Source organism: Scyliorhinus canicula, chromosome 2, assembly GCF_902713615.1.
Source record: "Scyliorhinus canicula chromosome 2, sScyCan1.1, whole genome shotgun sequence".
NCBI lineage: Eukaryota > Metazoa > Chordata > Chondrichthyes > Carcharhiniformes > Scyliorhinidae > Scyliorhinus > Scyliorhinus canicula.
The window spans coordinates 11,847,442-11,874,834 of NC_052147.1; the positions used below are offsets into that span (position 1 = coordinate 11,847,442).

The following is a 27,393-nucleotide window of genomic DNA, read 5'->3' on the forward strand; positions in this document are numbered from 1 at the left end:
GATTTCACATTGGTCTTTCGTTCTCAGGGCCTTCGTAGAAACGTAGCCCAGGAAACGGTCCTCTGAGTGCTGCCGCTGAGAGTTATACTTGGAATGAAATTTAGAAAGTCTCAAAACTGTCATGTCGGCGCACAAAACAACTTCTTCTGTGAATTGATTACCCCACCCAGAGAGGCTCACTGAGGAAGAAAAAGATCTGAAACACGTGCAGCAGGCACACTTTTTTGATTGGGGTTCAGACAATTTGAGTCAGGTGTGCGGACACAGGGGGCAGGATTATCCGCTTCCCCAGCCGCATGTTTCTTGGCCAACCATTTGTTGGCGGTGGGAATCCCTCTTCCCGCCGCTTGTCAATGGGATTTCCCATTGAAACCACCCCACGCCGCCGGGAAATCCAGGGGAGGGGGGGACCCTGCCGGCCAGTTTTGCTGGCCATGTTATACTGGGAGTGCTTTTAAAAATGTCTTTAGTGGATGTGAACATCACTGGCAAAGCCACAGTTATTACCCATTCCTAATCACCACCGTGGTGGTGAGCCTCTTCCTTGAATTATTCAAGTCCATGTGGTGTAGGTGCATCTACTGTGCTGTTAGGGAGGGAGCTCCAGGATTTTGACCCAGTAACAGTGAAGGAGCCGTGATATATTTCCAAGTCTGGATGGTGAGTGATGTTTGCAGGTGGTGGGGTTCCCATGTGCCTCCTGTTCTTGTCCTTCTAGATGGTAGAGGTTGTGGGTTTTGAAGGCATTTCCTGAGGAGCCTTGGCGAGCTCATAGAGTCATACAGTACAGAAGAGGCCATTCAGCCCATCAAGCCTGCACCAACAAAAATCTACTCTAATCTACACTTTCATTTTCATTTTTTCATTTCATAATCCCACTTCCCCGGCGCAGTGCACTCAATGTTACAACATTTCAAGTGCTCATCCAAGTACTTTTTAAAGGTTGTGAGGTTTTCTGCCTCAACTACCCTCCCAGGCAGTGCATTCCAGATTCCCACCACCCCTTGGATGAAAATAATTTTCCTCAAATCCTCTCTTTCACCTTAAAAGTATGCCCCTTGTTATTGATCCTTCAACTAAGGGGAACTACTGTTTTCTATCCACCCTACAAATGCCCCTCATAATCTTCTGCAACCCAATCAGGTTCTTGTCAGCCTTCAATGCTCCAAAGAAAAGCCGAGTTTATCCAACCTCTCTTCATAGCTAAAATGCTCCAGCCCAGGCAACATCCTGGTGAATCTTCTCTGCACCCTCTCCAGTGCAATCCCATCCTTCCCATAGTGCGGTGACCAGAACTGCACACTGTACTCCACCTGTGGCCGAACCGTACGGTTCGGCACTGCACCTTGGAGATGGTACACACGGCTGCCACTGTGCATCGATGGTGGAGGGAGTGATGGTTTGTGCATGGGGTGCAAGTCCTGAATGGTGTTGAGCTTTTTGAGTGTTGTTGAGGCTGCACTCGGCCAGGCAAGCGGAGAGTATTCCATCACACTCCTGACTTGTGCCTTGCAGATGGTGGACAGGATTTGGGGAGTCAGGAGGTGAGTTACTCGCCACAGAATTCCCAGCCTCTGACCAGCTCTTAAAGCCACAGTATGTATATGGTTGAGTCCAGTTCAGTGGTTGGTCAATGCTGTTGATAGTGGGGGATTCAATGATGGCAATGCCGCTGAATGTCAAGGGGCGATGGTTCGATTATCTCTTGTTGGCGATGGCCATTGCCTAACATCCCCAGCCTGGATGTTGTCCAGGTCTTGCTGTATGCTTGGCCGGACGCGAAACGCAATGAAACAGAAAATGCTGGCATCCCTAGCACTGATTCACAAAGGAAGGAGCAATTCAAAAAGTAGCAGCAGTGCGTCCCTTTCACACTTTGTCAATGCACTTTAACTAGAAACGGGAGCATAATCCTTCAGTGTCACACGATGAGCCAAATCGCTCATATCAAAATGGGTTTTAGTAAAGTGCTTCCCCACGAGCCTTGCAAGCCATTATTACAAAACATGAATTGCTTGAGTAAAAGAACCACGTTGTTTCTGTCTCTTGCGAGGCCAGCCTGGGCCATGGCCTTGAACACTCTCTTAACAATTGATGGAACCAATTGGGCCCAGTATCACTGAATTATATTTGAAGAACATAGTGAGAAGCATTCACCCCCTCTTGCTGCTGCTGCTAACTGCTGCAAATAAATATGAAGAGGCTTTTCAAATAGTTTTCTTTTCTTTATTAGTTCCAGTAAGGGAAGGAAATTTTGCAATTCTACACTTGTCACCACCTCGGGACGTCCCAAAGTACTTTACGCCCAATGAAGTGCGCTTGAAGTGCATTTTTTGTACTGCATCGTGATAACGTCTTGCTCATCTGTTTTTAGATGCTGCGTGAGGAGTACTTTAATGGCTGGACACCCAGGAGGACTCTCCTGTTCTTCATCAAAATACTGTCATGGGACCTGTATGCCAACCCGAGCAGGCAGATGGACTAAACACCTCATCTGAAAGACGGCACTGGCCGGGCAGCACGACCACATTTTGTACTCGAGTCCCCGCAGGGGGTTGACGACCCAAACCTTCTGTCCCAGAGACGACAGTGTTACCCATTGAGCCACTCTGATCACCTGCCATTGATGAAGCCTTTGGCTCATCAATCATGGCTGCAACTATTTACTTCTCTCAAATTTCTCTCCCGATGCGAGGACAACTGATGAGCCATCAATTGCACGAGAGACGAGTTGCTGTACAAAAGTTAGGCTTTAATAAGCTAGAACTTAGCCCTAGTTGTCTACAATAAAATGGACGACCGGTGGGCGCTCCGACTATTTATACCTCGGTAAGGAGGCGTGGTTAACTCAGCCTCTCCAAACTGTGACTGTGAAAAGTCCAAAGATGTGCGGGTTAGGTGGATTGGCCATGCTAAATTGCCCGTAGTGTCCTAAAAAGTAAGGTTAAGGAGGGGTGGGGGTTGTTGGGTTACGGGTATAGGGTGGATACGTGGGTTTGAGTAGGGTGATCATTGCTCAGCACAACATCGAGGGCCGAAGGGCCTGTTCTGTGCTGTACTGTTCTATGTTCTATGTTCTCTCGACCAATCGGAGAGCTGTCACATGACTGGTCTCAACCAATCGGTCGAGAGGCACATGACCGACCAGGGCCAATGGTAAGCCGGTGTTCTGCACCAATGGCAGACAGCTATGCAAATCATATCACCACAACAACGTAATGTGGCTGCTTTCTCTCTCTCTCTTTCTTCCCTTCTGTTCTTTGGAATGTGGGCGTCACTGACAAGACCAGCATTTGTTTGCCCATCCCTAAATGCCCTTGAGCTGAGTTGCTTGCTGGGCGATTTCAGAGGGCAGTTAAGGGTTGACCACATTCCTCTGTGTCACATTCACGGCTATTATCGACTATGCTGTGCCACAGCGAGCTGCTTTCCGGGTGCAGCGTATCTGTTGGATCGCGCCCTCTATCTTTACCTCTGCCTCTCTATCTCTCTATTACCATCCCGATCTATCTCTATATCTACCTCGACCCCTCTCTCTCTATCTCTCTCTCTCTGCTCCCAAAAGGGGACAATTTTTTGTGGGGGTTTCACCAGCAATTGACTGTAGGTTTGGTAGTGATGAGATCAGATCCCCACTAATGTACCCAATTATATATTTTTTTCCAACTCAGGGGCAATTTAGCGTGGCCAATCCACCTACCCTGCACATCTTTGGGTTGTGGGGGCGAAACCCACGCAGACACGGGGAGAATGTGCAAATCCCACACGGACAGTGACCCAGAGCCAGGATCGAACCTGGGACCTCGGCGCCGCGGTCCCAGTGCTAACCACTGCGCCACATGCCGCCCTAACGCTCGCACTTGCCAGCCGAGGTCGAATGTTTCTATTTCCCGCCCTCAGTCACCTTGCACTCCACCGCCTAAAAAATTCAGGCTGGGTGGGAAAGGGTCCTTAAATGGCCATTAGGGGCCTAGGCGAACGAGGCCCTATACATTCCACCGTTCCGATCAGGAATCCCATCGATGCTACTTTATGTTCCCCCCCCCTTCACTCACCACGTCAGAACCCACCGTGGGTGGGTGTTAGTGGTGGGGGGGGGAGGGGCTAAATTTATTTTCACAGCCCCTGACTAGAAGCCATAGTTATTATCAAAATCTCAGGAAGCAGCACCAGAAATAAATTGAGAATTAAAGCTTGGATCAAAGACACCAGAGGCAACATGAAGTGACAAACCATGATTGTGTAGAATTTGGATTGGACCACACTCGGAACACTGTGCTGGGTTCTGTTCTCCACACGGGAAGAGGGATATGTAGACATGGGAGAAAGTGCAATAAAGATTCACACCAACTGAGAGGTTAGAAATAAGAGGAAAGACTGAACAGGCCGGGGCTTATTTGGATTCCAAAGAGCATCTTGGGATGTCTTGCATTAAAGGGGATATGTAAATGCAAGTTGTTGGTGCAGACGGTTCTTGAACTGGTTTCAATTGGCAGCAGGGCGGGGCGGGGGTCAGAAATTAAATTTCCACATTTTCATTTGCCTTCACTATGCTACTGTGGGCAGCACAGTAGCATAGTGGTTAGCATAAATGCTTCACAGCTCCAGGGTCCCAGGTTCGATTCCCGGCTGGGTCACTGTCTGTGCGGAGTCTGCACGTCCTCCCCGTGTGTGCGTGGGTTTCCTCCGGGTGCTCCGGTTTTCTCCCACAGTCCAAAGATGTGCGGGTTAGGTGGATTGGCCATGCTAAATTGCCCGTAGCGTCCTAAAAAGTAAGGTTAAGGGGGGGTTGTTGGGTTACGGGTATAGGGTGGATACGTGGGTTTGAGTAGGGTGATCATTGCTCGGCACAACATTGAGGGCCGAAGGGCCTGTTCTGTGCTGTACTGTTCTATGTTCTATGTTCACTGACCCTGAGTTTTCCTCTGGCATGCTTTTTGCTCCGCCTTTCCTGCGGGATGGCATAGCTGTGAGGTGAGTTGTCCAGGTGGGGGAGGGGTAGGGGACAGGGATGATAGAACATAGGACGTTACAGCGCAGTACAGGCCCTTCGGCCCTCGATGTTGCGCCAACCTGTGAAACTCCTCTAAAGCCCATCTACACTATTCCCTTATCGTCCATATGCCTATCCAATGACCATTCGAATGCGTTTAGTGTTGGCGAGTCCACAACTGTTGCAGGCAGGTTATTTCACGCCCTTACTACTCTCTGAGTAAAGAACCTACCTCTGACATCTGTCCTATATCTATCTCCCCTCAATTTAAAGCTATGTCCCCTCGTGCAAGCCATCACCATCTGAGGAAAAAGGCTCTCACTGTCCACTCTAATCCTCTGACCATCTTGTATGCCTCAATTAAGTCACCTCTTTATCTTCTTCTCTCTAATGAAAACAGCCTTAAGTTCCTCAGCCTTTCCTCATAAGATCTTCCCTCTATACCAGGCAACATCCTGGTAAATCTCCTCTGCACCCTTTCCAATGCTTCCACATCCTTCCTATAATGCGGCGACCAGAACTGCACGCAATACTCCAAATGCAGCTGCACCAGAGTTTTGTACAGCTGCAACTAGATCTCATGGCTCCGAAACTCAATCCCTCTGCCAATAAAAGCTAACACACCGTATGCCTTCTTAACAACCCTATCAACCTGGGTGGCAACTTTCAGGGATCTGTGTACATGGAAACCGAGATCTCTCTGCTCATCCACACTACCAAGAATCTTACCATTAGCCCAGTACTCTGTCTTCCTGTTACTCCTTCCAAAATGAATCACCTCACACTTTTCTGCATTAAACTCCATTTGCCACCTGTCAGCCCAGCTCTGCTATATCCCTCTATAACCTGCAACATCCTTGCACAACTCCACCGACTTTAGTGTCATCTGCAAATTTACTCACCCATCCTTCTACGCTCTCCTCCAGGTCATTTATAAAAATGACAAACAGCAGTGGCCCCAAAACTGATTCTTGTGGTACACCGCTATTAACTGAGCTCCAGGCTGAACATTTCCCATCAACCACCACCCTCTGTCTTCTTACAACTAGCCAATTTCTGATCCAAACTGCTAAATCACCCTGAATCCCATGCCTCCGTATTTTCTGCAATAGCCTACCATGGGGAACCTTATCAAACGCTTTACTGAAATCCATATACACCACATCAACTGCTTTACCCTCGTCCACCTGTTTCGTCACCTTCTCAAAGAACTCAATAAGGTTTGTGAGGCACGACCTACCCTTCACAAAACCGTGTTGACTATCCCTAATAAAATTATTCCTTTCTAGATAATTATAAATCCTATCTCTTATAAACCTTTCCAAGACTTTTCCCACAACAGAAGTAAGGCTCACTGGTCTATCGTTACTGGGGTTGACTCTACTCCCCTTCTTGAACAAGGGGACAACATTTGCTATCCTCCAGTCTTCTGGCACTATTCCTGTAGACAATGACGACATAAAGATCAAAGCCAAAGGCTCAGCAATCTCCTCCCTAGCTTCCCGGAGAATCCTAGGATAAATCCCATCCGGCCCAGGGGACTTATCTATTTTCACACTTTCCAGAATTGCTAACACCTCCTCCTTATGAACCTCAAGCCCTACTAGTCTAGAAGCCTGTATCTCAGTATTCTCCTCGACAACTTTGTCTTTTTCCTGTGTGAATACTGACAAAAAATATTCATTTAGCATCTCTCCTATCTCCTCGGGCTCCACGCACAACCTCCCACTACTGTCCTTGACTGGCCCTACTCTTACCCTAGTCATTCTTTTATTCCTGACATACCTATAGAAAGCTTTAGGGCTACCCTTGATCCTACCTGCCAAAGACTTCTCATGTCCCCTCCTGGCCCTTCTTAGCTCTCTCTTTCGTTCCTTCCTAGCTAACTTGTAACTCTTGAGCGCCTTAACTGAACCTTCACGTCTCATCTTTACATAAGCCTCCTTCTTCCTCTTGACAAGTGATTCAACTACTTTAGTAAACCATGGTTCCCTCGCTCGACCACTTCCTCCCTGCCTGACAGGTACATACTTATCAAGGACAGGCAGTAGCTGTTCCTTGAACGAGCTCCACATTTCAATTGTGCCCGTCCCCTGCAGTTTCCTTCCCCATCCTATGCATCCTAAGTCTTGCCTCACCGCATCATAATTACCTTTCTGCCCAGACTGCATGGTCCAGATGATCTCTCCCTGCCTGTCATGGTGATAACTTTAAATCTGAGATCAACAGACTCTTGCCAGACAAGAGTATAAAAGGATCTGGAGACAAGGAGATGGTTAAAATACAGGTTAGCCACGATCTCCTTGAATAGCTGAGCCGGCTCAAGGCGCTGTACTTGAGTTCCATCGTGCACAATCGCTCCAGATCCCTCATTGAGGGGATGATAAAGAATGGCTGGTGTGGGTAAAACATTGCAGTGTTTGTGTGGGGTTTTCCAAGGATGTGACTGGAGACCGGTTTTGAGGGAGCTTTATAGTGTGTATCTAGGAGGTCTTATGGCACAGTGGGTTAGTGCCATTGCCTCTGAGTCAGAAGCCCAGGGTTTGAGTCTTGATGGCCAAGGAAGGTACGTTCATAACTCAGCGAAAAAGGTTGAGTACCAACTTGTAAATCCTTCCAACAGGCCAATGGCCAGGCGGTGAGAGCGGGAGAGACTCCTGGTCAAAAGCAAATGACTGCGGATGCTGGAATCTGGGGTGGAATTCTCCAACCCCCCGCAGGGTCAGGGAAACGCCTGGGGCCGGCGGAAACCCCGCCCCCGCCGTGGCCAGAATTCTCCGCCACCCGGGAATCGGCGGGAGCAGGAATTGCGCCCTGCCGATCGGCATGCCCCCCCCCCCCCCCCGCGCCGATCGTCGGGCCCTCCGCGGCGATTCTCCGGCCCGCGATGGGCTGAAGTCCCGCCGCTGTCAGGCCTCTCCCGCCGACGTGGTTTAAACCACCTCTGTGCCGGCAGGAATGGTGGCGCGAGTGGGCCCCCGGGGTCCTGGGGGGGGGCGCAGGGCGATCGGACCCGGGGGGGGTGCCCCTACGGTGGCCTGGCCCGCGATTGGGGCCCACCAATCGGCGGGTGGGCCAGTGCCGTAGGGGCATTCTTTTTCTTCCGCCGCCCCCACGGCCTCCACCATGGCGGAGGCGGAAGAGACCCCCTCCACCGCGCATGCGCCGGTGGTGACGTCAGCGGCCGCTAACGCTCCGGCGCATGCATGGACTCACGCCGACCGGTGAAGGCCTTTTGGCCAGCCCCGACGCCGATTGGCGTAGCGCCAAATGCCGTTGGCGCCAGTTTTGGCGCCAGTCGGCGGAGCGGGAGCCACTCTGGCGCGGGCCTAGTCCCTAAAGGTGCGGAATTCCGCACCTTTGGGGGAGGCCCAACGCTGGAGTGGTTGGCGCCACTCCGCTACGCCAGGACCCCCCGCCTCGCCGGGTAGTGGAGAATTTCGCCCCTAAAACCAAAAAAGAAAATGCTGGAAAATCTAAGCTGGTCTGGCAGCATCTGTAGGGAGAGAAAAGAGCTAACGTTTCGAGTCCAGATGACCCTTTGTCAAAGCTCCTGGTCAGCCACATCTGACGTAGAGGAGCGTCCCTCAAGCTACAAGCCTCTGGTGACCGATGAGCGACCTTTTCTGAGAAGGGCGAGGGATTCCTCCGTGAGGAACATGGAACTGAGGGTGGGCAGATGGGGTTAAAACACAGATCAGCCAAGATCCCACGGGCTGGCATAACAAAGATGAAAGAGATGCGTAGCTTCCTCCTGTTTCTCTGCTCCAGGGAGTAGCAGAGATCATCATGTAGATTTAATCCTTACTTTTAGATAGACTGTGTAATGACAAAACGCCACTTTAAAGGACCGTGACAGCATAAAATTGACATCTGACTCTGGTGTGATTGGAAGGGGAGGAATGGGAGGCGAATAGTAAAAAGTAAGAGATATTTAATGCTTGTTAAAGCATTGCTTAAAAAAATCTAACAGACAAAAATCGACAGCTGCCCTTGTCTTAAATAACAGCAGCAGTAACCTGAAGGAAACAGAAATTTAATTTTAAATCAGTAAGATAATTTTACATTATATTTGGAGTTGCAGATCTTTTCAATCTGATTAAATGTCGACATTTCATTTCAATTGCTAGCTTGGCACCGTTCCCAATCCGAAATCATATTCCGCTCCTGAATTTGCTCAGTGTTTTACACACTTCATGTTGAACTGCAGTTTTCCCACAGAATTCTGGCCTCCCAACGGCAGTGGTAATTTAGGTCAGAGGTTGCTGGGGCGTCGGTTAGTTCTCCAACTTCAATACCCAATTTCTACCAACTCAGCAATGAACGCGAACCAGCTGACGGAAGGTGCCGTCATTGGGGGTCTGCCAAATTCCACTCGCTACGCGTTGGGAAGCACCAGGAACACTGCTGCCCCATCCTATCCTAACTGGCACCAGGTGCCGTTGCCCACTCCCTCTGCTGGTTCATCCGCATTGGGTCCCAAGCCGGCAAATGCTTTGGTTTTAATAGTCTCGCCCTGATCTTCAAATCTCTCTGCGGCCACTGGGCTCCGCCTATCTAATAATAATAATCATTATCATGCAAGTAGGCTTACATTAACCCTGCAATGAAGTTTCTATGAAAAGCCACACTCTGGCGCCTGTTCGGGTACACAGAGGGAGAATTCAGAATGTCCAAATCACCGAACAAGCACGTCTTTCGGGACTTTTGGAATGAAACCGGAGCACCCGGAGGAAACCCACGAGACACGGGGAGAACGTGCAGACTCCGCACAGACAGTGACCCAAGCCGGGAATCGAACCTGGGACCCTGGAGCTGTGACGCAACGGTGTTAACCACTGTGCTACCGTGCCACCCTTTGTCAGCTCCTTCCATCCTGCAACTCTCTGAGGTTCTTGCAATTAATGCTTCCTCCCTCATTTTAATTGCCCCACCTTTGGCGATCTTGCCTTCAGCTGCCTGGGCCCTAGATTCTGTAATTCTCGATCTGAACCACTTCCCTTCTCTGTCTCTTTCTTTCAAATTGTCCCCGGAATCCTATCTCTTTGGTCAGGCTTCAGGTCACCTCTCCTAATATCTCCTTGTGTGGCTCTGCGTAACATTCTAATCTGATCGAGCAGTACCTTAGAATGGTTCATTACTGTGAAGGTGCTACATTCTTGTGAGGCATGAACCCAGCCATCGGGCAGGATTTTCCGACACCCTCCCCCCTCCTCCTCCCTGGGGTCACCTTCCGCGGGACCGGAAGATCCCAACGGCGGGAAGGGCTGTATATTCCCGCCCATTATCTTGCTCACTCTGAGGAGCAGCAATACCCCACTTTGTGGAATACTGGAATAACCGCTCCGGGCCTGCGATTCGGCAGACCACACTCGAGCTGCTGATCTCAATCGTCCCTTGGTTGAGTTGTCTGGAACTTTAGCCGAAGGTGGAGAAGTTACGCAAGTTCCTGGATGGCCGTGGCAATTGATACATCTCAAATATTTCCAGGTGATACCGGAATGATAAGTGTAGTTAACACAATGGGGGTCATCAGGTAGTGTTCCTACCTCTGGCCAAGAAACTCCGGATTCAAGACCCACTTCAGGACCCGACGGCCAGGGAAGGTGTGTTCCTCACCTGGGTTAACCTTCCAATATGCATGGTGGCAGGCGGTAAGAGTGGAGGAGTTTCCTGATCAGCCATATTGCATTATATAGCCCCTTTAAGATAGTAAACATGCCTGAAGACATTAGTCAGACCAAACATAGGCGCAAAGTTACATAAGGAGGCACTCGGCCAGATGGTACAAAAAGGTTGATTCAAAGGGACATCTTGAAGAGAGAGGTGGAGCGGTTTGGGAACAGACTGCCAGAGCTTCGGGCCCCGGCACACACCCCCACAGGGTGAGTGATGGAATTCTGGGGTGCACAAGAGGCCAGAATTGGAGACACGATGATCTGGGAGGGCTGTGGAGCTGGAGAAGGTTACAGAGATAGGGAGGGGTTGGGGGGGGGGGGGGGGGGGGGGGGATAAGACTTTGGAATGCTTGAAATTGTGGGATGAGAATTTTAACATTGAAGTGGGGCTGGATCGAGAGGCAATTCAGATCAATGAGCTTAGTGGGGGTCGGGGAGGGTGGGGGGAGTGGTGAATGGAACCTGATGTCAGCTGGGATATGGGCAGCAGATTCTTTTGAAAGAGTTCATGAAGAGTGGAAGGTGGCCAGGACTTTCTATTGGAATAGGGGAAATGGGTAGGCAATTGGCTCGGCCAGTTTGACAGGGATCAATGGATTGCACTTCGGCGCAGGCCGAGTGCTGACAGGTTAATGAGAAGATACTGAACTTGCTGGAATAACAAGAGAACACTCTGGGAGTGATATCCTGGTTGTGTTGTAATTCACCGACTGACCACTAGGAGTCTCATTAAGTGAATGCCAGAGTCAGGTGACCTCAGGCTGACCAGGAAGCTGGGAGAGAGGTTGCTTGTGCATGTTCATACTGTTATTCATCTGTTGTTTTGTATATATTTGACCCACAGTTAATGTTAACAATGGTTTATAGCGTGAGCTATAAGTGTTCTTGTAATATAAATCAGGCCATCCAACAAGAACATTACAAGCGGGTCAGGCAGTATCTGTGCGGAGTGGAAGGTAAATAGCCTTCAAATACATCGCATGCTGAAGATCTGAAATAAGACCAGGAAGCGCTGGATAAATGCAGCCTGCCTGGCAGCAGTAGGGTTAACCTTCCTGCTCTGCCTAACTTGCTGAATGCATCTAAAATTGGCTTTTCAAAAAATAAAAGAAAATCAGATTCCCAGTGTCTGATTTTACTCTTTTATTGAACTGGAAAGAGGGATCCTGGCATCGTGACAGGCAAGGACGTCAAGCCAACGTCAAAAAATAAAACATCAAATGGAGCCCCTGGTTTGCAGAAGAAGAGAATTGGGAAGTTGATCAAAGACGGTTATTTTACCATTACACAGAGGCTCTGCCTAGACTCCAGTCGACAGCTTGGCAACCTCTTCGACAGAAAAGATATAGCCAGACAAGAAAGCTTCAAAAGACCGACTTGAATAAGGAAGCAGTTACAGAATAAATGATACAGGGGAAGGCTCGCTGATCTGAGAATCGAGATTGGAAAGGACAAGCCAGGAGTGGCTATGATTCAAGGGTTCAAAGCAGACAAGATGAGAATGGGGTCAAATGTTGATGCGAGACAGCCGAACTAGCAGACGTGCGTTAAGCAGTGAAGTGGATTCAAAATCCTTTGCCGAGGAGGTGAGGGATGGCACGGTGGCACAGTGGTCCGCACTGCCGCCCCACAGCACCAGGGACCGGGGTTCAATTCCGGCCTCGGGTGACCGTCTGTGTGGAGTTTGCATGTTCTCTCCGTGTCTGCGTGGGATTCCTCCGGATCCTCCAGTTTCTTCCCACAGTCCAAAGATGTGCAGGTTAGGTGGACTGGCCATGCTAAATTGCCCTTAGTATCCAAAAGGTTGGTTTGGGTAGGGAGGGGGGCCGGAACCTAGGTAGGGTGCTCCTACAGAGGGTTGGTGCTGACCTGATGGGCTGAATAGTCTCCATTTGCACTGTCGGGATTCTATCATTCTAAGGTAGTTATAGAATACCTTAGTTATTGAAAATGCAGCCCATTTTTTATAATATATTATAACACGGGAATCGCAAAAGCTAACTTGAGTCCAGCAAGAGTTCACCAACAGCAATGTAATATTTTGTTGCATGGTAATACAGAACTCGAGTACTGCTCATAAAAGAGACATCCTGTTGAAGCTTTTGCCTTGCACTCATCAGGACAGATGCAAAGGGAGGAATTTCAAAGGGAGCAATAGCTTATGCTACATGAGAAAGGGTGTTGATTGGTCGGCAAATCTATTCTAATTGGTTGGGACATTGCCGTGCCGTCAATCTGGCTCACAATGTGGCTTACTTACGCTTGCCATAAGCCATAGAGGTCTGTGCTGTGCAGGCAAAAGGAATATGTCCAGTCATTGTGCCTTTTTTGTATTAAACAAAAGCATGAGGGGTGATAGCTCCCTGGTGCATTCTCTATGGCAGCACCTCAGCCAATCAGCACCATTTAGTCATGCATTATAAACTGTTGCCCCCTTTGAAACTTGATATTTTGCCTCTGTCATGATGAGTGCAAGTTGAAAAGCTTTGACAGAGTGTCTCTTCTTTCAGCAATACTCAATGTAATCAAGTTTGCTAGTGTTGTTGAAGAGACAGAAAACTGTCCAGGATGCTCGAGAGAACTGCCCCGCTCTTCCTCCGAGTGCTGACCTCGGATAGTTCATGAGCAGGCAGTCAGAGACTTGATTTAGCAACGCATGCGAGGGATCATGCTTTCCCACTCAGCGCTCACTCAATACAACGTTGGAGTGCCAGACGAGGCTTTATGTCCAAGTCTCTGGAGTGGGGATTGAAACAATGACCTTCTGACTCCGTGACGAGACTGTAACTACCTGGGAATGTGTGCACCATCCCCAGGTCTGACAACTGCAGAGGCTCAGCAGGGCATTACCTCACCACTAATTCTTCATATCCTTCGCCATCTCTCATGAACCTTGCAGCATTGATCCTGCACCTTGACCCATCGCTGATCATAGATTATCATCACAGAATTTACAGTGCAGAAGGAGGCCATTCGGCCCATCGAGTCTGCGCCGGCTCTTGGAAAGAGCACCCTACCCAAGGTCAACACCTCCACCCTATCCCCATAACCCAGTAACCCCACCCAACACTAAGGGCAATTTTGGACACTAAGGAGCAATTTATCATGGCCAATCCACCTAACCTGCACACATTTGGACTGTGGGAGGAAACCAAAGCACCTGGAGGAAACCCACGCACACACGGGGAGGACGTGCAGACTCCGCACAGACAGTAACCCAAACCGGAATCGAACCTGGGACCCTGGAGCTGTGAAGCAATTGTGCTATCCACAAGGCTACCGTGCTGCCCATTATATTATTGTTTGGTCGAGGGAAAGGGGAAGCTGCGGGGGCAGGGGGGGGTGGGGGTGGGGGGAGCGGAGGAATGGGCAGATGCCACATCTGTAATTCATGGAGGTTTCCATCCCAAAAACGCTCCTTCAGAGCATCAAAACTAGCCGAGCGGGGTATAGCTCTATACACCCCCAAAACCGCCCCCCCCCCCCCCCCCCCCCCCCCCCCCCTCAACTCCAGCAGATTTCTTCTGGCTTAACGTGGCAGAATCTCTCCTTACAGCATCATGAAAAGAGAAAAAGATTATGCACTGTTAGAGGGCTATAAAACCTAGCTAATCTATATTGCTCAGACACAGTGTTTACATTACATGAAAGATCATTATTTTGCAATTTTCTGCATGGAAACACTGAAAATTAAAATGGCTCAGACAGCTCTTTGGCACAATATCCACGATGGAGGAGGACGAGAAGAAACAAGAAAATGCCCGCAGAAGGAGAGCATCGAGCAGGAGTTGCTGTTCTGTTGAAAGGAACGTTTTCATTTCATTGTAATTTTTCCACATGATTAATCGCCTGAAGCAAAGATTAAGGGATCAATAAACTGAAGCGAGCTGTCCTGTGTTCTTGCAGGGAAGTCAGAGATAGGGATCAGGAAAGGTTTACTCGGTGTGGCCCCAAGCCACGCAAGCCAGTAAGACGCTCGACCGGAAGGGGTTTCTAAAAAAAAAATCCATTCTCAGGGAGTTGCTGGCAAGGTCGGCCGATCCCTCGATGCCCCAAGAAGGCTACGATACGGCTGAGTGAGGAAGCGCATCAGAGGGCAGTTCAGAGTCAACCTCATTGGGCGGCACGGTGGCGCAGTGGTTAGCACTGTTGCCTCACGGCGTCGAGGATCTGGGTTCGACCCTGGCCCCGGGTCACTGTAAGTGTGGAGTTTGCACATTCTCCCCGTCTCTGCGCGGGTCCCACCCCCACAACCCAAAGATGTGCAGGGTAGGGGGAATAGCCACGCTAAGTTGCCCCTTAACTGAAAAAAAAGAGTCAACCACATTGGTGTAGCAACTGGAGTCATGTATTGGCCGGACTTGAGTGAGGTCATCAGGTTGTCATCCCTAAAGATACATTGCTGAAGAGCTTGGGTTCTTAACGCCAATCCAACAGCGTCACGGAGGCTTTTACTGACCTCAACTTTTTTTTTCTCGATTAAAAAAAAAATCTAAATTCTCAAACTGCCTCTGTGGATTGGTTGTCCAGATCTGACGGAGTGCAAGTTTGTTTTACTATAGAGTAATAGATGTTTACAGCATGGAAACTGCACCTTCGGCCCAGCTTGTCCATGCCGCTCAGTTTCTATCACTAAGCTAGTCCCACTTGCCTGCATTTGGCCCATATCCCTCTATACCCGCCCTGACCAACTAACTGTCTAACTGTTTTTATAGGATAAAATTGTACCCTTTCATTCATCATGGGGTGTGAGCATCACTGGTGAGGTCAACCTTTGTTGCTGATACCCAAGTACCCTTGGGAAAATGGCGGTGACCCTGCTTCTAAGAACTGAGTGGCTTGCTGGGGCATTTCAGAGGGCAGTTTTGCCAATCACGTTGCTGTGGGTCTGGGGTCACATGTAGGCCAGGCTGGGTAAGGACGGCAGATTTCCTTCCCAAAAGGACATTAGTGAACCAGATAGGGTTTTGCAACAAATTGGTAGCTACATGGTCACTGATACCAGTTCTTTACTCCATGTCTATTTAATTGTGAGTCCACAAGACCACAAGATGTAGGAGCAGAAGTAGGCCATTCGGCCCATCGAGTCTGCACCGCCATTCAATGTGACTCCAGACCCCCAGCAATGTGGTTGACTCTTAACTGCCCCCTCAAGGGCAATTAGGGATGGGCAATAAATGCTAGCACAGCCTGAGTCCACGTCCCATGAACGAATAATAAAAAATAATGACTGATATGATGTGATAATCCTCAACACCACTTTCCCGCCATATCCCCATAACCCTTGATTCCCTTACTCATTACAAATCTGTCCGTCTCAGCCTTGAACATGCTTAACGACCCAATTAATAGAACTTAAATTCCCCAGGTGCCGTGCTGGGATTTGAACACACGTCACAGACCAGGCCTCTGCGGAGTGAAATCCAGTCGGGTCTTCCCAGTCAATGGGAGATGGGGTTGGAGGTGGGAGGACTGGGAACGCAGAGGGGGGGCAACCACGTTGGTACAGCTCCCAACACATTCCCGGCACAGGGATAGACTCCCGGGAGTGGGCGGGAAACCAGATCGCCTGCCTGCTGCACGGGGAGTGGGCAGCCAGTTTGTCCAATTAAGACCCCATTTAGGGGCAACTGGTATTTTACCAACACTGGAGCGCCCTTTCCGCACAACTCCCACCCGCCGGTGTACAGAGTGCTGTGGGCTCAATCCAGGGTGTTCTCCCAGTGGTAGGCAGAGGGAACCAATATAGCCAGAGTATGCCCCGGTAACAGGGCAGCAGGAATGAAGGCCCACAGCTTTAACTGTGGATAGTCCTGTGGAGGAAGGGGGGGGGGGGGGGGTTGCAGGGGGAGGCAAGACCCTTGAACCTGAGAGTTCTCCTAGCTTCGAGTCTTTTATTTTCAAACTTAAACGTGGGTTTCCAAGGGCACTTCCATGTTGAGTGCTTTGCCCCCTCGCGTTTGCCCCCCTGACTCAGCAGCAGCTGCCTGGGGCTGCCGGCCTGACAAAGCTGTGGGCCCTGCGATTGGGCCGGCAGCATTGGGGAGAACACTTTGCCATCAATCAAGTGGCCGTCTCCCGGGAGGTCGCACCAGATAAGGTGGGCCGGCTCGGGAATTCCCAAGTAGGAATTCCCGATGCCCACCACAAAACCCAGCTATACTACTGTACCCCTGTTGTACTGTACCTCTGAATTAGCTCACTGATGCAGTGGCACGTTGGGTAGTTTCAGACAGTATTGGGAAATGATAATCGGCCCTATGACACTGGGCTGGGTCAAGGGTGAAAGGACAAACAGCATGGAACTCCTGCCTTGTCGTGAATCCAGCTGTGAATTGCGTGCACATCAGGTACCAGCTGGACACCAGCCTAAGCTGTGGTCCGTGATACCTCAGGGTGGTTGGCTGGAGGGTGGGGTGAGGAGGGGTCACATTTGTGATGGTCCTTGTGTTGCTAAATTCAGGATGGTTGGCGTAGTGTTCACAAAGACCACAAAATAGCTTGAACTTAAACAAAGCTATAAATTTATTGACACTACTAATTTGGATTCGACACATACTCCTAAAGAATACACAGCTGATTATTAACATTTAAACTACACTCATCTACAGTTAATCTTTATACTGATATAAACTATGATCTGCTCTCACTCACACTATTTGTACTTCTGACTCTCTCTAGCTAATTCCTGCACACACTCCCCCACAAGGCTCTGCCTTATATACTTGTAACTGTAGCTCCCTCTAGTGGCTACTCTAGACACTTCATTAACCCTTGCAGCTCTTACAGTTATGATAGTACCACAACATTAACCTGCTCAAGCTGGCACAGACAGGCAGACCACTTAGGCTAAGGTAGCCAGAGTTTGTTGGTATTCAATGGGGCCTTACCCCAGCAAACGTCAACAGCATCAACAGAGGAAGGGAAGGAAATGAGCACTTTAACTTTGGAAGAGGCTAGAGCCCCAGAATTCATTGAATTGGACCGATAGCTCTCTTAGTGTTGGCACTTTGTACACAAGCACCCATCTGTTAGCTGCATTCCTGCCACCATCTCCCAGCTGTCAATGTGGCCTGTCTCACTCAAATACCGTCAAATCTCCTTTGGCAGCGAGGGGTGATGATGACGCAGTGGGCCAATATTTATAGATGCTGTTGTAACACTAATGAAGTGCAGCACAAAAAAAAACATGTTCCCCCCCCCCTTGCAAAATGTACTGCCTGTTACCTCAGTGATTCTGGGATCGCACAGTGACACTGCAAACCTTTTTCCCCAGCCTCGTGGTTAGTGAACAGCACATGCATCGCACGAAGGTCATTGGGTTCAAGTCCCACCCTCGAGGCTTGAGCACCAATTTGGAGGCTGACAGTCAGCACTGAAGGAATGCCGCACTGTCAGATACCCTGCCTGGTATTTTTCAAGGACCGTGGGAGTGGGAAAGCTGGGGGGGGGAATCCCCGCGTTGGCAAGTGATGGGACCCGGAGCCGCATTTTCCGGGCAGCAGGGTCGATTAGGGGTGACGGTGCTCCCATTCTCCTTTTTCCTTTAGAGAAGGAAATCTGCTGTCCTGACTTAGTCTGGCCCACATGAGGCTCCAGACACACTGCAATGCAGTTGACTCTTAAATACTCCTCTGAAATGGTCGAGCGAGCTCCTCACTTCAAGCAGAATTGGGGATGGGCAATAAATGCTGGCCCGGCCGGCGACGCCCACATCTCGTGAATGAATTTTCAAAAAGTTTGGAAGGCGGCGTCAAAGAACACTCTTATCTCCGTACCTCCATCGCATCTCATGAAAGGATTGCGAAAGCAGGCTCTGTTGTACGGCCCCTCTGCAACATTCCTGTCTCTGCCTTCCATCCGCTCTCACCCAGCATTGAAGTGTCACTTATCATCTGCTCGCCTGTCACTGTGTATTAGAGATGAACTGATGGGAAGATGTGCACAGTCTCTTTTTTTGAACGCTACAGGGGCAAAACTAAAATTAAGGCGTTTGTTGTAACCCATTAGATCACTGCTTCACCGTACCGTGCTGTCACTTCAGAGAGAGCAGTTTTGAAATCTATCCAGCCGGAGGCGTTCAAGGTCCCGTTCCCTCTGATGGTGCGTGAGTCTTACATGTCAAATGCGTTTTGGCATTCTCCAGCAGACATGCATCCATGAAATGAAACTAGCCCCAGATTTAATGAAGCTGCTGTTGTGCGGCATGTGCCTGACCCGGGATTGCTTAACGCTGTCACAGAACACCCACGGAGCAGCTCCCAAACGTGGACACGCCCCAGGAGAGCAACGATTAACCAGAGCCTCCGTGCAGACAAGCAATCAAAAGATATTTGTTACCTGTGACGAGTGCAATCTCGCCACAACCACACGTGGTGTAGTGACAACTCGTGTCTCAGTGATAGAAGCTCAGTGGAGCCATGAGTTAGGCAACAGCATTCTGTGCCAGAGGCTACAGTCAGTGAAGGTTAAGCCTTCTTCCCTCTCTGTTCCTGTGTTTTCCATTCCTCTCCTCCCGTATTTCTATCTCTACGGTCTCCCCCTGTCTTAACCCATTGAGGAAATCGCCTGCATTCTCTGGAATATTAGGGTCTGAAGAAAATGAAGTGAAGGACAACTAGTAACCATCACTTCCGATTGGCTTAATTCTGCTCCAACGTCTTATGGTCTTATAATCTCCTTTTTTGGCTCAGTGCCAATTTCTTCATCTTCTAACCTCCCCCCCCCGGCCCCAGGATGTTTCCCTGGTGCTGGATAATGGATGTTGTGGTTGCCACGAAGGCGCACCAGCCTGCAATCCCAGATAGCAGCAACAGAATTCAAGATGGTCTCTCGAGCGTCGGAGGCAATAGGAAATGCGTCTGGCGGGTAAGAGCGAAAACGGAGGTTTTGAGAACTGGGGATTCAAGAGCGCTGGAGTGTTTTAAAATGGAGGCCAAGCTTCGAGTAAAGAAAAGCAAATTGGCTCTTCATTATAAGAACCACGGGACTTTGGTCCCGTGCAATCGGCTCATGAGCATTGTTGGGAGTGTTAAATGCACAAAGAACTCCATGACAGGAAAACCAGTGGTTGGCATCAGCAATGTCAACATTTGTCATCGCCGGTTCTTTAACAACGGCCTTTTTATATTCTGCTTGGTCGGATCAATTAACTCCATGTGCCATGTTCCTCCAGGTGCTAAACTGAGGCATCCAAGGATGGCATCAAGATCCTACAGTTCTATTTGAAGAAGGGGAAGGGAGTCCTTAAGACCATAAGACATAGGAGCAGAATTAGGCCATTCGGCCCATCGAGTCTGCTCCGCCATTCAATCATGGCTGAAATGTTTCTCATCCCCTTTCTGCTGCTTTTTCTCCGTTACCCCATATCCCTTGGTCCCGCCCAATGTCCTGGCCAACATTTATCCCTCAAACAACCTCACCTAATAACAGATTATCTGATCACATTGCTGATTGGAACTTGTTGTTCTCAAATTAGCTCCCATGTTTCCTACATTGCAACAGCTTCATTGGCTGTGGAGCGCTTAGGTTGCTCTGAGACGATGGACATGCAAGCAGATGTATCAGGAGCAGGCTGTTTGGGCCTACTCCACCATTCAGTAAGATCATGGCTTATCTGACTGTGGCCTCAATTCCACATTCTGCCGACCCCCGATAACCTTTGACGGCCTTGGTAGCCTCTGCCTTAAAAACATTCAATGGCCCTGCCTCCATTGCTGTCCGAGGAACTGCCTTCCAAAGATTCACAACACTCTTGAGAGATGGAAATTCTCCATCTTAAGTGACAGACCCCTTATTTTTAAATGGTTTTCTTCAGTTCCAGCCTCTCCCACACGGGGAAACATCCCCATCAGCATCCACCCCGTCAGCTCTCCTCGGGATCTTCCACGTTTCAATGTGGATCGCCTCTCATTCCTCTCAATGCCAATGGATCCAGGCCCAGCTGGTCCAACCTTTCCATGTAAAATTACCGCCATGCACCCCCCCCCCCCCCCCCCCCGATCCTAGGTATCAGTCAAGTGAACCTTCTCCGAACTGGTTCTCAGGTATTTCTTAGAATTTACAGTACAGAAGGAGGCCATTCGGCCCATCGAGTCTGCACCAGCTCTTGGAAAGAGCACCCTACTCAAGGTCAACACCCCATAACCCAGTAACCCCACCCAACACTAAGGGCAATTTTGGACACTAAGGGCAATTTATCATGGCCAATCCACCTAACCTGCACATCTTTGGACTGTGGGAGGAAACCGGAGCACCCGGAGAAAACCCACGCAGACACGGGGAGGACGTGCAGACTCCGCACAGACAGTGACCCAAGCTGGAATCGAACCTGGGAGCCTGGAGCTGTGAAGCAATTGTGCTATCCACAATGCTACCGTGCTGCCCAATCTTTTGATTTATAATCTTTTCTTATACAAGGAGACAAAAACTGGACACGGTGCTCCAGATGTGGTCTCACAAATGCCCTGTACTAGTATCGCTAAACACGCCTGCTTTTGTACTCCATTCCTCCCTGCAATAAACAACAGCATTCCATTTGCCTTCCCTATCACTGGCTGCACATGAGCGGCGCTATATAAATGCAGGCTCTCCCCTGCAACTCCATTGTGTAACATGGAGGCTCTTGGTGGCGGTGGAGGAAGCACGCTCTGGCAGCAGGCGCGACATTTCTTGCCGCACCCCCTGACCCACACTGACTGTTATCAGGCGAGTGGCTATAGCTAGAAAGTAATGCCGACTGGGTTGGATGCAGAGGGGTGGGAGGAAGCTGGTGTGGGACCTGAACATTGGGATCAGTTTGAACCCAGTGCCCTGCTTCTGTGCTGTCGGTTCAGTGCACTCTTCTTTCTGTATTACTAAGGACGACAGTGGGTGATGGGGCGACTGCAGGTCAGCCGTTAACCACAGACCGGTAATGTCAAAGGACCTTGGAAAGAGCCAGAAGGGGGTTTGGAGAAAAGTAACGAATGGCTTCTCAGAATCATTCGCCAAATAATGAAATACTGGAGGAATAAGGTGTTAGGAAGACCATTAACCAGGGCAGACAGATAAAGTACAAGCCTTGCGGGTGACATTGGGGAGTAATAACCCAATGACAGCTCTATTGCTGCCAACACGAGAATGTTTAGAAAGTTCCTTTACATTTATTGAGTGTTGTTGACTGCAGATGTGTGGTGTCTGCACAGCAGACTGCAAATCTAATCATAAGTGACCCAGTGGCATCAAAGGGCCAATTATGTGGCTGCTTGCCAATCCCATGTCATTGGAACACGCTGCACGCCTGCAGTTCTCTGTATGTGCACACAGAGGAATAAAATGGGTACCCCTCTAATCCCAATTAATTTAAAAGTGGCCTAGAAGGAACCAGCAGCATGTGTCCTAAAGGAAGGGTGGGACACTGTTCTAACCTTCCCGGATCCTATTGACTGGGAATAATTGGATACCCCATAACCCTTGAGGAATATGAGCTCCCCCAATGAGAGGGGATGGGGGGGGAGGGGGGGGGGGGGTAATCAGAGAATCTCTATTGAAGGAGGCCATTGGGCCCATCGAGTCTGCACTGGCCCTCCGAAAGAGCACCCTACCTATGCCCAATCCCCCGCTCTATTCCTACAACCCCACCCTAAGAGGCAATTTATCATGGTCTATCTACATATCTGTAGACAGTGGGAGGAAATTGGAGCACCCGGAGGAAACCCAGGCAGGCATGGGAAGAACGTGCAAACTTCACAGAGACACCCGAGGTCGGAATGGAACCCAGGTCCCTGGCACTGTGAGGCAGCAGTGCTAACCACTGTGCCACCGTGCCACTCCGTTAACCTTTCAGCTGTATAAATAGAGCTGGTCAGTGTGGTATTGGCTAGAGAGAGAGAACCAGCAGTGAACTACTGGTGCCATGAAAATATTGTTGTAAATAAAAGTTACTTTCTGTTTAACTCTGCAAACTCATGCTGGATTCTTCGTGATTCTCACAAAAGACACACACAGCAAAATCCTTATTGTAACTTGTGCTCAGGATCAAAGTAACAACAAAGGATCTTTTTTTTAATAAACCACCTCCATTGATGGTTGTGGCTTCAGTTGTCTCAGCTCTCTTAGCTGTTGAATTCCCTCCTGGAATCTCTCCACCACAATACCTCTCCTCCTCTGACATGCTCCTTAAGATTTACCTCTTTGGCCAAGCTTTTGGCCAGCTGTCTTCATGTGGCTTGGTGAACAGATCCCATGAACAAATTTAAAACACAAAAAAAAATCCCTGAACTAACATCGCAAAGGAGCACATGGCTAGGGTGGCATGTGGCGCAGTGGTTAGCACTGCAGCCTCATGCCGCTGAGGACCCGGGTTCGAATCCCGGCCCCGAGTCACTGTCCGTGTGGAGTTTGCACATTCTCCCTGTTTCTGCGCGGGTTTCGCCCCCACAACCCAAAGATGTGCGGGGTAGGTGGATTGGCCACGCTAAGTTAACCCTTAATTGGAGAGAAAATAATCGGGTACTCTAAATTTATTTAAAAAAGAGCACAGGGCTGCCTGTGAGTGAATTGGCCCCAATGTTTCTTTCACGACAACGCTGACTATGTCGCAAAAGGAGTTCATTGTTATAAAGAGCTTTAGGGTGTACTGAGGTCATACAAAGATGCCCAATAAATGCAAGTTCTTCCTTTATTAAAATGAACTAAAATGAACTGCACTTATCTTGAAGATCGAAAGGCCTCTTGCAAAACATGAACCTTTCGAATCCGCGTCGATATTGATTGACCTGCTCTGCCCGCCTGTGTTTCTGTCTTAATGTGCAGCATCTGTAACGAGCATTGTGGCTGTCTGCAACTTGAAATGTTACTGTGCATGCAACAGAAGGATTTACTCGATTGAAGTTTGTCTTTCTCAGCTGTATGCAGATTGGCCCCTGCTGACAACCGCCCTAATTACACGTTCTGTTGAATTTGATTCTGTTCTGATTGATAATCTACTTCATCAGTGCGTCTCAGAAAAAAGCGTCTAGTTTTATCCAACTGTGTCAAGCATTCCAATAGAACTGAGTAACAAGAATCCTTTGGAGCCCAGAAGAGATGCAGATGCTAGGAATCAAACATAAGATAGATAGAGAGATAGGAAGCTAGATAGAGAAATATAGATAGAGAGATAGATAGATAGCGAGATCGATAGACACAGACTCCCGATCATGCAGAAGGAGGCCATTCGGCCCATTAAGTCCGCACTATTAAGTGGACACTAAGGGGCAATTTAGCACGGCCAATCCACCTAACCTGCACACCTTTGGACTGTGGGAAGAAACTGGAGCACCCGGAGGAAACCCACATGGACACGGGGAGAACGTGAAAACGCCACACAGAGTCACCCAAGGTGGAATTTAACCCAGGTCTCTGGGGCTGTGAGGCAGCAGTACTAACCACTGTGCCATCAAGCTAGATAGATAGATAGATAGATAAAGGGAGAGATAGATAGAAACATAGAGGAGAGATAGATAGAAACATCGATAGATAGAGATAGAGAGATAGACATAGATAAATGGAAACATTGGTAGAGAGATAAACAGAAACATAGCAAGAGATAGAGAGATGGAAAGATCGAGATGGAGGGCGAGATTCTCTTGCTCATCTGTGGGGGACGGACCCATTGCAAGCGAGTGTGGAAAATTTGGCATTCCAGCCAAAACTCCATTAACTTTCAGCGCACGAGAAAATCGCGTCCGCGAATGGGGAGAGAGGATTTCGGCCAGAGAGAAAGATAGAGCGAGGTGGAGAAATAAACCCAGAAAGATAGATAGATAGAGAGAGAGAGATAGATAAAGGCAGTGAGAAAGAGAGAAAATGAAAGAGAGAGAGATAGCTAGATAGAGAGAGAGAAAGAGCAAGAGGCAGGAAGAGAGCTAGAGAGATCAAGATAGCAAGAGATAGGGAGAGAGAGAAATAGAGAGAGAGCGAGAGAGAGAAGAGAGAGAGAGATAGAGAGATAGATAGTTATTAGGGACAGACAGACAGATACCTGGTCCATTGAAAATCATCATGATGGCCAGTGCCGTTTTGTAATGATGACACAGATAAAACAAGTAATCATAATTAATAACATAGATACAAACAATCATTAAAATAAAATCACATTAATGTATAAAATAATAAAAGGGTTACAATGATAACTTCAGCTTGCAAATAATTACAATACTTTGCAAACTGTAGGGCTTCTTAATTCACATAATAGAAATGAAAGGTCTATTTGCCCTCTGCATCTTGTATTAAACTCCATAGTTCATATGTTGTCACATTGAGCTCATTAAATTCTCAATTATTTGCAAACTCTGAATGTATTTTTAAAAGTAGGAGATTGGTGCTGTCTCACAGTCAAATTGTTCTATGTCTTATTGTTGGTATGCTCTCACCGCCTTTCTCTGCGCCGATGCTGCCTTGCCTGCTTTTTACAACCTTCTGGACTTTTCTTGCAGTTTTCTGAGTTTTCCCTGAGAGACTTTGGTTGGAAGACAGTTCTAGAGTCTCTGATAGAATACCATGCTAATGTCTTACCAATTACACAGTTAAAGTGTGTTAATGTCAATTACATTGTTTAGGGAAACAGATGGTGGGCAGTTGAACACGTATAAATAGGGGATAGCTGGGACACTGGGTGGAGCTGAGGAGTGGTAACACTGAACAGAGTCAATAAACTCTCCCTGCGAGGAAAGGCATGGATTCTGTTCACCTGCTATACTCCATATTGTACCCGATGACACTTTCACCCCGTGTTTGCGTGGGTCTCATCTCCATAACCCAAAGATGTGCAGGGTAGGTGGATTGGCCACGCTAAATTTCACCCTTAATTGGAAAAAAATAAGATAAATAAATAAATGCAAGTTGTTGTTGCCTTCAAGCCAGCACCCGTTTGCAACCCGGGTTACCGGCTGCCTATTGTAATGGTCACTGAGCAGTGATTTTTGAACAGGCTGTCCTGAACATTCTACGATGTGGACTCAAAAGTCTGGCTTCCAAAAGAAAAGGCAAAGCAACAGATAGGCTCATAACGTTTGATGCCATATTTGACTCCACGGTCATCTTGAAACTCCACATCCACGCCGTCAACAAGACCACACTCTTCCACCTCAGCAATATTGCTCAACTTTTCCCCCTGCCTTAACTAAACTGCTGTTGGAACCCTCACACTTTGTTACCTCTAGTCTTGCCTGTTCTAACATTTTGTGATGTACCCTGAAGGAGAGTATCCTAAACTGCCATCAATTACTGTCCACCAGGAGATCCACCAATCACATGCTTGAATGATTGGAACATACTTACATCTCCTTGATGTGGTTAATGTTTGTAAACGTCGGGTTTACATCATCCGGCTGCAGGACTTCTCTATCCGATCACCCACTCAAAATGGCGGCTCGATAGCGGGATTCCCTCGAGAATCCCTCCTATCTTTCCTGATTTGCTCTCGCAGGGCGAATGTACATCGGTATGAGTTCCCCTCCGGCAGGAAAACACAGTCTCCCAAATGGATTATCTGGGCCTTTGTCTTTATTGTCTTATATTCAAATAAAGAGCCCGCTTTATTGTTTTACCAATTCTTGCTGTCTGATTGGTGAACTTGTACGAAGTAGAAGAACACTAGGAGAGGCTGTGGTGTTGTGGTATTCTTACTGGACGAGTAATCTGGGGACCCAAGCTAATGCTGGGGTTGAATCCCTCCAGGCCAGATGGTGAAATTTGAATTCAATAAAAAAATCTGGAATTAAAAGTCTTGAAACCATTGTCGATTGTTGTAAAAACCCATCTGGTTCACTCATGTCCCTTCAGGGAAGGAAATCTGCCGTCCTTACCCAGTCTGACCTACATGTGACTCCTGACCCACAATGCAATGGATCTTAACTGCTCTCTGAAATGGCTGAGCCAGCCACTCAATTCAAGGGCAATTAGGGAAGGACAACAAATGCTGGCCCAGCCAGCGGCGTCCGACTGTTTAGCACAGGGCTAAATCGCTGGCTTTGAAAGTAGACCAAGGCGGGCCAGCAGCGCGGGTTCAATTCCCGTACCAGCCTCCCCGAACAGGCGCCGGAATGTGGCGACGAGGGGTTTTTCACAGTAACTTCATTTGAAGCCTACTTGTGACAATAAGCGATTTTTATTTCATTTCATTTCACATCCAGCGAATTACAACAAAAACACACCACTTTTAGCTGGCCTTCCATCTTCACCCCTCTGTTAACTTAGCGCTTTTCTGAAATTCTGTTGTCCCCATCCTACCTCACACTAAATCCCAATCGTCCATCACCCCGGTGGTCCATATTGGGTCCTGGCCCAGTTAAAAACTCTGAAACGCCCTCATGGCCTCATCCCTCCCGATCTCTGTCACCTCCTCCAGGCTTGCAACCCTTTGAGATCACTGCACTCCTCCAAATCTGAACTCTTCAGCATCCCTGGTTTTAATTCAGTAACTGGTGGCCATGACTTCAGACAACTGGGCTGTAAACTCCGGAATTGCCAACCTGAACCTTTCCAACGCTTTACCCCCAACTGCCCTATTATATTGTCACATAGCTTGGTGTCAAATTCTGTCTGATAGTTGCTGCAGGTCGCAGTCGGCACGGTTTGTATTCCGACATTTGATATAAAGGATGAAAATTCGTGAAACAAGAGCAAAAGGCGACCAGAAAAGTATTTTTTTCTTTCGGAAAAAAGCAGCCTTTTGGTTGACATTCCAGGAATGTTGTG

General features: G+C 48.6%; 1 protein-coding gene across 6 annotated transcripts in view; it reads right to left on the reverse strand.

Moving 5' to 3' along the window:
• Positions 1-27,393, reverse strand: part of nrxn3a (neurexin 3a) — a 1,956,983-nt gene that overhangs the window by 434,751 nt on the left and 1,494,839 nt on the right. The gene's annotated exons all lie outside the window — the stretch shown is intronic.